The sequence below is a fragment of the Xenopus tropicalis genome, chromosome 8 (genome assembly GCF_000004195.4).
Source record: "Xenopus tropicalis strain Nigerian chromosome 8, UCB_Xtro_10.0, whole genome shotgun sequence".
NCBI lineage: Eukaryota > Metazoa > Chordata > Amphibia > Anura > Pipidae > Xenopus > Xenopus tropicalis.
Genome location: NC_030684.2, coordinates 2,208,700 through 2,220,695, shown reverse-complemented (window position 1 = coordinate 2,220,695; position 11,996 = coordinate 2,208,700).

Below are 11,996 nucleotides of genomic sequence, written 5' to 3'. Positions count from 1 at the left end.
TCCCGATGATATATAATAGGTCCCCGTGTCATAATATATTATCCCCCTGTACTTTGTATCATAGTTACATTAATATATAGGGATAATGTACCCCCTACTGTAAGTGATAAGGATATTAGCAGTCACTGAGGGGTTCTGTGCCCCCCATATAAAGGCACAAGGCTGCAGGCTGAGTTATACAGGGAACTCTGAGTATCACTCATGTATTATAAGGGATAATGTACCCCCTACTGTAAATGATAAGGATATTAGCAGTCACTGAGGGGTTCTGTGCCCCCCATATAAAGGCACAAGGCTGCAGGCTGAGTTATACAGGGAACTCTGAGTATCACTCATGTATTATAAGGGATAATGTACCCCCTACTGTAAATGATAAGGATATTAGCAGTCACTGAGGGGTTCTGTGCCCCCCATATAAAGGCACAAGGCTACAGGCTGAGTTATACAGGGAACTCTGAGTATCACTCATGTATTATAAGGAATAATGTACCCCCTACTGTAAATGATAAGGATATTGAGCCCCCCGCGGGTTTCCATGCCATTAATGGGGGAACATTAGATGCCAGTGTAAGTGCTGGAAATGGCTATACAGTGTAATGGCTTTTCCTTGTCGCCTGGTCCCCCGGCACCGAATCCATTAGCTCTTCTGTGGCGCAGTCACGGGCTCTGCCGGGAACCTCACTCAGCAGCGCGACCCCCCCCCCCCCGGGCCCCGGGTAGTGCAAGGGGTGCCCATCCTATGCCAGGGGTACCAGTAATGTACCCGTGCCATTAAGTGTCCGGATTTCAATAGGCTGAGAACTTCAAATTGTGGGGGGGGGGGTGCTTTTGTGAGGTCTTTGTAAATGTAATGATTCTGTAGTGCCCCCCCCATGGCACCGACTCCCAGTGCCACTAATTGGTGCCAATCTGTTTAATTAGGAATATCCAGCATTGCTAGGAAGTGTCTCCGACACCAAATGTTGTGTTATGTGCAGCCCCCCCCCCCCCCAGCTGCAGCCAGCTTGAATGGGGGGGCTCAGGTACAGGCATGAATTCAATTTGGTAATTAACCCCTTCTTTCCCATCGCACACCCCCTATTCTACAGATAGGATCTGTGCCACTGTGACAGAATGCTCTGTTATACAGATAGCTAGAATCTCAGCCATAAAGCAGGGCAGGACTGCTGCTTACAATGGGGGGGATCAGATAGGATCTGTGCCACTGTGACAGAATGCTCTGTTATACAGATAGCTAGAATCTCAGCCATAAAGCAGGGCAGGACTGCTGCTTACAATGGGGGGATCAGATAGGATCTGTGCCACTGTGACAGAATGCTCTGTTATACAGATAGCTAGAATCTCAGCCATAAAGCAGGGCAGGACTGCTGCTTACAATGGGGGGATCAGATAGGATCTGTGCCATTGTGACAGAATGCTCTGTTATACAGATAGCTAGAATCTCAGCCATAAAGCAGGGCAGGACTGCTGCTTACAATGGGGGGATCAGATAGGATCTGTGCCACTGTGACAGAATGCTCTGTTATACAGATAGCTAGAATCTCAGCCATAAAGCAGGGCAGGACTGCTGCTTACAATGGGGGGATCAGATAGGATCTGTGCCACTGTGACAGAATGCTCTGTTATACAGATAGCTAGAATCTCAGCCATAAAGCAGGGCAGGACTGCTGCTTACAATGGGGGGGGGATCAGATAGGATCTGTGCCACTGTGACAGAATGCTCTGTTATACAGATAGCTAGAATCTCAGCCATAAAGCAGGGCAGGACTGCTGCTTACAATGGGGGGATCAGATAGGATCTGTGCCACTGTGACAGAATGCTCTGTTATACAGATAGCTAGAATCTCAGCCATAAAGCAGGGCAGGACTGCTGCTTACAATGGGGGGAGTAGCAGAGCCAATGAAATGAAGGCTGGAGACTGCCCAATTCCCTTAGTTCATTAGAGCGGCAGTGATTACTCGTTAAGTAGCAGGTATAATGGACATATATATATTTAGTTACTCGGGGGGGGGGGTTATAATTATGGGCACATTTAATGGATTAATTGGTCGGATCAAGCTGTGACAGCCAAACTCTATGAGCCAATTAGTCGTGCTGTGCGTGACTCCCACCCAGTGGCTGGCCGGCCCCGAGAGCGTCTTGTTTAGACTGAGTCTGAGAGAGTGCAGCGCGGCTGCCAAACAGGCCCCTGCCCCTGTTATATGGGAGACCCCTACTGTGCGCCACCCCCCCCCCCAAAGCAGGGAGTCAGCACTTCCCATTCACACTCATTGAAACCGCAAAGCAAAAACAACAGACCAACTGCAACTTGTTACTTTCACTTGCAATATACTCATATAAAGGTTTACTTCCCCTTTAAAGTCACCCCTCAAGGGAAGTGAAGCTGTGCTGTGTCCAGGCCGGGATGGGTTAATGCGCTGCCCAGGCCGGGATGGGTTAACGAGCTGCCCAGGCCGGGATGGGTTAACGCGCTGCCCAGGCCGGGATGGGTTAACGAGCTGCCCAGGCCGGGATGGGTTAACGCGATGGCCAGACCGGGATGGGTTAACGAGCTGCCCAGGCCGGGATGGGTTAACGCGATGGCCAGGCCGGGATGGGTTAACGCGCTGCCCAGGCCGAGATGGGTTAACGCGCTGCCCAGGCCGGGATGGGTTAACGCGATGGCCAGGCCGGGATGGGTTAACGCGCTGCCCAGGCCGAGATGGGTTAACGCACTGCCCAGGCCGGGATGGGTTAATGCGCTGCCCAGGCCGGGATGGGTTAACGCGCTGCCCAGGCCGGGATGGGTTAATGCGCTGCCCAGGCCGGGATGGGTTAACGCGCTGCCCAGGCCGGGATGGGTTAACGCGCTGCCCTGGCCGGGATGGGTTAACGCGATGGCCAGGCCGGGATGGGTTAATGCGCTGCCCAGACAGGAGGGGTTTAGCCTGTGCGTAATGGCCGCCCCCGGCTCTTGTTTCATTTGGATCCCTGCAGCCCCCCCTCTCTGCTCTCATTAGGATAATGCTGCGCTGTTTATCTTCCAATCCGGGGTCAGCGCTTTGCTTATAAATACAGCTGTGTGTCTGCCCCTCCTCCCCCCTCTGACTCCTCCCCCCGCCTTGCCTGCACATTAACCCCCTTCCCTCCCACAGCAGCCCTGTCACAACCTTATGTACTTATTCTTATTCCTAATTATTCCTCTTCTACTCCCACCCCCTGCCCCGCCCCCTGTAAGCTTCCATCAGAGTGTTTTAGTCCCACCCACTGCTTGAGTCACCGACTGCCTGTCCCTTCCCCTGTAAGCTTCCATCAGAGTGTTTTAGTCCCACCCACTGCTTGAGTCACCGACTGCCTGTCCCTTCCCCTGTAAGCTTCCATCAGAGTGTTTTAGTCCCACCCACTGCTTGCGTCACCGACTGCCTGTCCCTTCCCCTGTAAGCTTCCATCAGAGTGTTTTAGTCCCACCCACTGCTTGAGTCACCGACTGCCTGTCCCTTCCCCTGTAAGCTTCCATCAGAGTGTTTTAGTCCCACCCACTGCTTGAGTCACCGACTGCCTGTCCCTTCCCCTGTAAGCTTCCATCAGAGTGCTTTAGTCCCACCCACTGCTTGAGTCACCGACTGCCTGTCCCTTCCCCTGTAAGCTTCCATCAGAGTGCTTTAGTCCCACCCACTGCTTGTGTCACAGACTTCCTGTCCCTCCCCCTGGAAGCTTCCATCAAAGTGTTCTAGTACCACCCACTGCTTAAGTTACATACTTCCTGTCCCTCCCCCTTGAAGATGCCATCAGAGTGTTATAGCCCCATCCACTGCTTAAGTTATGGACTTCCTGTCCCTCCCCCTGTAAGCTTCCATCAGAGTGTTTTAGTCCCACCCACTGCTTGAGTCACCGACTCCCTGCCCCTCCCCCTGGAAGCTTCCATCAGAGTGCTTTAGTCCCACCCACTGCTTGAGTCACCGACTTCCTGTCCCTTTCCCTGTAAGCTTCCATCAGAGTGTTCTAGTCCCTCCCACTGCTTGTGTCACAGACTTCCTGTCCCTCCCCCTGGAAGCTTCCATCAGAGTGTTCTAGTACCACCCACTGCTTAAGTTACATACTTCCTGTCCCTCCCCCTTGAAGCTGCCATCAGAGTGTTATAGCCCCACCCACTGCTTAAGTTACAGACTTCCTGTCCCTCCCCCTGTAAGCTTCCATCAGAGTGTTTTAGTCCCACCCACTGCTTGAGTCACCAACTTCCTGTCCCTTCCCCTGTAAGCTTCCATCAGAGTGTTCTAGTCCCTCCCACTGCTTGTGTCACAGACTTCCTGTCCCTCCCCCTGGAAGCTTCCATCTGAGTATTCTAGTCCCACCCACTGCTTGAGTCACAGACTTCCTGTCCCTCCCCCTGGAAGCTGCCATCAGAGTGTTCTAGTCCCACCCACTGCTTAAGTTACAGACTTCCTGTCCCTCCCCCTGGAAGCTGCCATCAGAGTGTTCTAGTCCAACCCACTGCTTGAGTCACAGACTCCCTGCCCTTAAACTGAAGCAGTAAGATGGGGGGAAGAATATTTAGGATGGACACGGTGCTCCCCTGAGCAGGAAGTGAGGGTAGTTCTATTGAAAAACAATACAAATTAGTGTGTATCGTGGGGGGGGGGCTCCTCGTAGGCTAACGAATCTGCTAAGGGGTTAATTAGTCCCTGGGTTTAATATCTCGAATGTGTCAGTGACGTGAGATTGGCGCAACAGCTGGCGCTCTACCCGCCCGGCCCGACCAGCTGGGACAGCAGCTGCACCGCTCCCCCCAATACGGGAGCTAACGAGGGCAATTGTCCGACTCGATAATTATACCCACGTATCTGTTACACTCAGGCAGCCCCTACTAATTGCCCCTGTTTGGCTCCGTCACGTACCCGGGGCAATTACCCACGTCTGCCCCCACGTTACCTTTCCCCTCGCGCCATAGTGTTTCCCTTACAGTACAGTATGGGGGTACAGCTTATTGTGTGCCCAGAGCATTCCTTCTCTGTATATTTGTATTTATACATATGGGTAGGAGGTGCCATAGTGTTTCCCTTAGACAGTACAGTATGGGGGTACAGCTTATTGTGTGCCCAGAACATTCCCTCTCTGTATATTTGTATTTATACATATGGGTAGGAGGTGCCATAGTGTTTCCCTTAGACAGTACAGTATGGGGGTACAGCTTATTGTGTGCCCAGAACATTCCCTCTCTGTATATTTGTATTTATACATATGGGTAGGGGGTGCCATAGTGTTTCCCTTAGACAGTACAGTATGGGGGTACAGCTTATTGTGTGCCCAGAACATTCCTTCTCTGTATATTTGTATTTATACATATGGGTAGGGGGTGCCATAGTGTTTCCCTTAGACAGTACAGTATGGGGGTACAGCTTATTGTGTGCCCAGAACATTCCCTCTCTGTATATTTGTATTTATACATATGGGTAGGGGGTGCCATAGTGTTTCCCTTAGACAGTACAGTATGGGGGTACAGCTTATTGTGTGCCCAGAACATTCCTTCTCTGTATATTTGTATTTATACATATGGGTAGGGGGTGCCATAGTGTTTCCCTTAGACAGTACAGTATGGGGGTACAGCTTATTGTGTGCCCAGAACATTCCCTCTCTGTATATTTGTATTTATACATATGGGTAGGGGGTGCCATAGTGTTTCCCTTAGACAGTACAGTATGGGGGTACAGCTTATTGTGTGCCCAGAACATTCCTTCTCTGTATATTTGTATTTATACATATGGGTAGGGGGTGCCATAGTGTTTCCCTTAGACAGTACAGTATGGGGGTACAGCTTATTGTGTGCCCAGAACATTCCTTCTCTGTATATTTGTATTTATACATATGGGTAGGGGTGCCATAGTGTTTCCCTTAGACAGTACAGTATGGGGTACAGCTTATCGTGTGCCCAGAACATTCCCTCTCTGTATATTTGTATTTATACATATGGGTAGGGGGTGCCATAGTGTTTCCCTTAGACAGTACAGTATGGGGGTACAGCTTATTGTGTGCCCAGAACATTCCCTCTCTGTATATTTGTATTTATACATATGGGTAGGGGGTGCCATAGTGTTTCCCTTAGACAGTACAGTATGGGGGTACAGCTTATTGTGTGCCCAGAACATTCCCTCTCTGTATATTTGTATTTATACATATGGGTAGGGGGTGCCATAGTGTTTCCCTTAGACAGTACAGTATGGGGGTACAGCTTATTGTGTGCCCAGAACATTCCTTCTCTGTATATTTGTATTTATACATATGGGTAGGAGGTGCCATAGTGTTTCCCTTAGTCAGTACAGTATGGGGGTACAGCTTATTGTGTGCCCAGAACATTCCTTCTCTGTATATTTGTATTTATACATATGGGTAGGGGGTGCCATAGTGTTTCCCTTAGACAGTACAGTATGGGGGTACAGCTTATTGTGTGCCCAGAACATTCCTTCTCTGTATATTTGTATTTATACATATGGGTAGGGGGTGCCATAGTGTTTCCCTTAGACAGTACAGTATGGGGGTACAGCTTATTGTGTGCCCAGAACATTCCTTCTCTGTATATTTGTATTTATACATATGGGTAGGAGGTGCCATAGTGTTTCCCTTAGTCAGTACAGTATGGGGGTACAGCTTATTGTGTGCCCAGAACATTCCTTCTCTGTATATTTGTATTTATACATATGGGTAGGGGGTGCCATAGTGTTTCCCTTAGACAGTACAGTATGGGGGTACAGCTTATTGTGTGCCCAGAACATTCCTTCTCTGTATATTTGTATTTATACATATGGGTAGGGGGTGCCATAGTGTTTCCCTTAGACAGTACAGTATGGGGGTACAGCTTATTGTGTGCCCAGAACATTCCCTCTCTGTATATTTGTATTTATACATATGGGTAGGGGGTGCCATAGTGTTTCCCTTAGACAGTACAGTATGGGGGTACAGCTTATTGTGTGCCCAGAACATTCCTTCTCTGTATATTTGTATTTATACATATGGGTAGGGGGTGCCATAGTGTTTCCCTTAGACAGTACGGTATGAGGGTACAGCTTATTGTGTGCCCAGAACATTCCCTCTCTGTATATTTGTATTTATACATATGGGTAGGGGGTGCCATAGTGTTTCCCTTAGACAGTACAGTATGGGGGTACAGCTTATTGTGTGCCCAGAACATTCCCTCTCTGTATATTTGTATTTATACATATGGGTAGGGGGTGCCATAGTGTTTCCCTTAGACAGTACAGTATGGGGGTACAGCTTATTGTGTGCCCAGAACATTCCCTCTCTGTATATTTGTATTTATACATATGGGTAGGAGGTGCCATAGTGTTTCCCTTAGACAGTACAGTATGGGGGTACAGCTTATTGTGTGCCCAGAACATTCCCTCTCTGTATATTTGTATTTATACATATGGGTAGGGGGTGCCATAATGTTTCCCTTAGACAGTACAGTATGGGGGTACAGCTTATTGTGTGCCCAGAACATTCCCTCTCTGTATATTTGTATTTATACATATGGGTAGGGGGTGCCATAGTGTTTCCCTTAGACAGTACAGTATGGGGGTACAGCTTATTGTGTGCCCAGAACATTCCTTCTCTGTATATTTGTATTTATACATATGGGTAGGAGGTGCCATAGTGTTTCCCTTAGACAGTACAGTATGGGGGTACAGCTTATTGTGTGCCCAGAACATTCCCTCTCTGTATATTTGTATTTATACATATGGGTAGGAGGTGCCATAGTGTTTCCCTTAGACAGTACAGTATGGGGGTACAGCTTATTGTGTGCCCAGAACATTCCTTCTCTGTATATTTGTATTTATACATATGGGTAGGGGATGCCATAGTGTTTCCCTTAGACAGTACAGTATGGGGGTACAGCTTATTGTGTGCCCAGAACATTCCCTCTCTGTATATTTGTATTTATACATATGGGGGGGCGGTGCCATATTGGGGCCACACTGGCCACGGCCCATGTATAGGTAGGCTGACCAATTAGCAATTAATTAAGATGCAGGCAGTAGGCAGCGGCTAATTAGCCGGCAGGATATGGGGCCGGTACAGAGGGGGGGGGTTGTTGCCCTGTGTATATGCCCCCGGGCTGTGTCAGTAAATACAATGGCCGGTGCCAGTGTGGGTATAAATACGGGCAGGCTGGTATCCAGGCGGCACCTCTGGGCACTTGCAATGCCAGTCCAGGCCTGTGTATAATAGGGCACAAGGGGGCAGTGAGGGGGGTTGGGGGGCAGGGCACGTGGGCAGTTGACCTGAATGCCAGCCCTTAGGGCGCCTCTCTATTGCATCACACCGGGCCCACTGATTGGCTCTCCCCCGGGGCCCCTGTCTCTCACATTAACAGGCCACACCCACAGGTCACATGATCTGGGCACTCACACTAATATATACCCTTCCTTTATTTTAGGAACCAGCCCCCCCCTTAAATAACCCCTTGCACCCCCTTTCCATTATTCCCCCCCCCCCAGGCTTGGGAAACCATCATGGCAGCAACTCCCCAAAACTCCCAAGGTAAGTGGCCCACCCATCAGCTAATGGCCCCCCCTTAAATAACCCCTTGCACCCCCTTTCCATTATTCCCCCCCCCCCCCAGGCTTGGGAAACCATCATGGCAGCAACTCCCCAAAACTCCCAAGGTAAGTGGCCCACCCATCAGCTAATGGCCCCCCCTTAAATAACCCCTTGCACCCCCTTTCAATTATTCTCCCCCCAGAGCTTCAGATGGGGCCCCTGTAGTTCTACAGTACCTGGGGGGGGGGGGAATAAAGGGGAAGTATGCCTATTTATTGGCTCCTCTCTGGCCTCTTCTCTGATTGGCTGAGTTCTACAGTAAGTTCATTAGCTACACAAATTCCCAAGCACCTCCCCTCCCCCCCCAGCTCATTAGCAGCCGTGCTGAAACCCACATATGTTCTTAATTAATAAGTGCTAATGAAGTCACATGTCCCTGGGCCGCGCCACAGCCACTGAGATAGGGGGGGAGGGTTCGTATGCTGCCGTGTCACACCAACCCCCCCCCCCCGGGGCAAGAAGCCAATGGACTGTGTGCCCATAAAGGTGCCCTCCTGCAGCCAATAGCAAACCGTAGCCCCAGGGCAGCATGGGAAATCAATGATTCTCTGTGAAACCTTCAAATTGTCTCTTTAAGGAGGGCAAAGGTTTACTTACCCTTTATTCTGTCTAAGTTGTACCGGCTGCAGGTTCCTATGTATATTATTAAGGTGCTTTTTCCTCTATCAAATGCCCCTCGGGGGGGCTATCTCCAGACTGGGCGCCCAGAGGAACGTTAAGTGTTAATGCCCCCCCCCCGGCCTCTATTTATTTAGCTCCGTACTCTGATTTCTCCCTCTCGGAGTATTTATCGTGGGCAGAATTAAACAGATTATGTGGCCCATTAATCCCCCCGTGTAAGCGGGATAGAGGCTTGGCTGTTGGAGGGCTGCCGGCTCTGCCGCTGGGTGGTCTTGCCTTTAATGGGCTCGTTACCTGGCACGGCCAACTGAGCAGCGAGGTTTGGCCAAAGAACCAAAGCCGCCCCCCCCCCCCCTGCAGAATGACTTCAGGGGGGAACAATGCGCCTGTGGGTTCCACTCTCTCGGGGGGTGGGGGGAGTCACGTCCATATCCCCCCAACCTCTGATTAAGGGACCGACTCCAGATAAAATATAGCAGAGTTTCACCCAAGACCCCCCAATCCGAGAGCTGGGAATAAAGGGAGCGTTGGGTTAGAAATGTGATGTCTCTTTCAGCAGAGAAAGGTCCTCTCCACTAGGGAGTCTCACCCGGAATAGGGTGACCCATTAAACCCACATGGGGGCATTCCCCTGAGCCCATTCTGGGACCTCCAGCCATTGTCACTTGGTATTCAGGGTTGGACGGGCGTACGAAAGTACCAGAGGGTCCCCAGGTGAGTCCTTAGAGCACCCAAACCTAGGACAATCCCCATCAGCCCATCTTTATTTCCACCCATGTTAGAAAGTTTCAGATCAGCTTCTCCTCGTTTGTTGGATGAAATGACCAGTTTTCTGGCCCAGACCTCCTTGAGTTTGGAGACCTCACACTTCCCATGAGTTTGGAGACCCAACACCTCCCATGAGTTTCGAGATCCCACACCTCCTTGAGTTTAGAGACCCCACAACTTGAGTTAGGAGACCCCACACCTCCCATGAGTTTGGAGACCCAACAACTCCATGAGTTTGGAGACCCCACACCTCCATGAGTTTGGAGACCCCACACCTTCTTGAATTTGGAGACCCCACACCTCCATGAGTATAGAGACCTGATACCTCCTTGAGTTTGGAGATCCCACACCCCCTTGAGTTTGGAGACCCCACACCTCCATGAGTTTGGAGACCCAACACCTCCCATGAGTTTGGAGACCCTACACATTCTATGAGTTTGGAGACCCCACACCTTCATGAGTTAGGAGAGCTGACACCTCCATGAGTTTGGAGACCCCACACCTCCCATGAGTTTGGAGACCAAACACCTCCATGAGTTTGGAGACCAAACACCTCCATGAGTTTGGAGACCTGACACCCCCTTGAGTTTGGAGACCCTACACCTCCCATGAGTTTGTTGACCTTACACCTTCCATGAGTTTGGAGACCCTACACCTTCCATGAGTTTGGAGACCCCACACCTCCATGAGTTTGGAGACCCCACACCTCCGCCTCTCATGTTTCTATAAGTGTTTGTTCAGCAGTCGCTCTCCGAGTTCAGGTTGGCACTAGCTTCTAGCTGTGGCCAGTTCCGTTGATACCACCGTCAGCGAGCAATTAAAGCCCTGGAGGTCTCGGTTGGCCACGTTCCCTCTTTCTCTTCGGTGGCTCAGGGTTTGGCCGGGAGACCAATATATTTTCCAAGGTTTCTGCTGAGGGAAGCAAAGACCCTCCTTTATTGCCCTCAAATCGCTGCTTAACGTGGAAAATGCCGTTTCCTGAGCACTTGTGGCGGCAGCGAGTCTGCCCGAGATGTTTGCACAGGATTTCGCTTTGCAGGGGAACCTTGGACTGACACCTCCAACGGTTTTAGCACCGGGTCACCACATTGTGGAATTGGCACGAACCAAGAATGTGCTAATTAGGCCCAATGGGCGGGAGAGAAAGACAAAGATGTCCGCCCTCTTCAGGGTCGAGAGGTTACAACTGGAGAAGAATCGGACCCGGCACGTAAGGAATGATCTGGATAAGTGAAATATCGACACCAGAACAGTTACGCTGCACTGGGGCTGCCCTTGCCAAGAACTTTCACTTTAATTGCTTTCCTGCTGGAGATCAGAACCGTTCCAAACCCACACAAAGTGACCTGAGGTCGGCTGGCAGCTCGGCTGAGCCTCGGGGAAGTGGCTTGGAGAGAACCCACCGGTCTCAAACCTCCCTCTGTGTGGCCCAGTACCGTCAGCCAGAACTAAATCTCTGTAGCAGCCGAGGTCCAGGTTCCATGGATCTGTCAGTAAAAATCAGCTCGTTGGGTTCCTAGTTATGTGCTTGGGGGTAACTTGCATTAAAGGTTCCCCTGACCTGCCCTTTAGCTGTATCTGAACTACTGGGTCCCACCAACAAGTTCCAGCTGAAGGCCTGTAGGCCAGATGTCTTGCTCTAAGGGTCCATCTTGTAGGTCCAATGTCAGCTCCACAGTAGGAACCTCTAATGGCCAATACTGGAGAGCCCCATCTAGGCCTTGACCTGCCCTGATCCAGAGCAATTACCCCTGGTTACCAACAGCACCAGATGGACATCATCACTGTAGGTCTACTGACCCACAAGGAGGCTTCCTATAGGCCCACCATACAGGCCCACCAAGATCCATGCCCTTGACCATTTTTTCAAGGGGCTGTAAAACGAGACCCCCCCTTGCCCCTTCCCCCGAAAACATGAAGTCACGGTACTACAGCAGCCAGGGATGGTCCATCAGAACCATTATGAGACAAGGAGGTCTTGCCAACATTTTACCCACAAATCTTTCCACCTCTTTAGACACCACGGAACCTA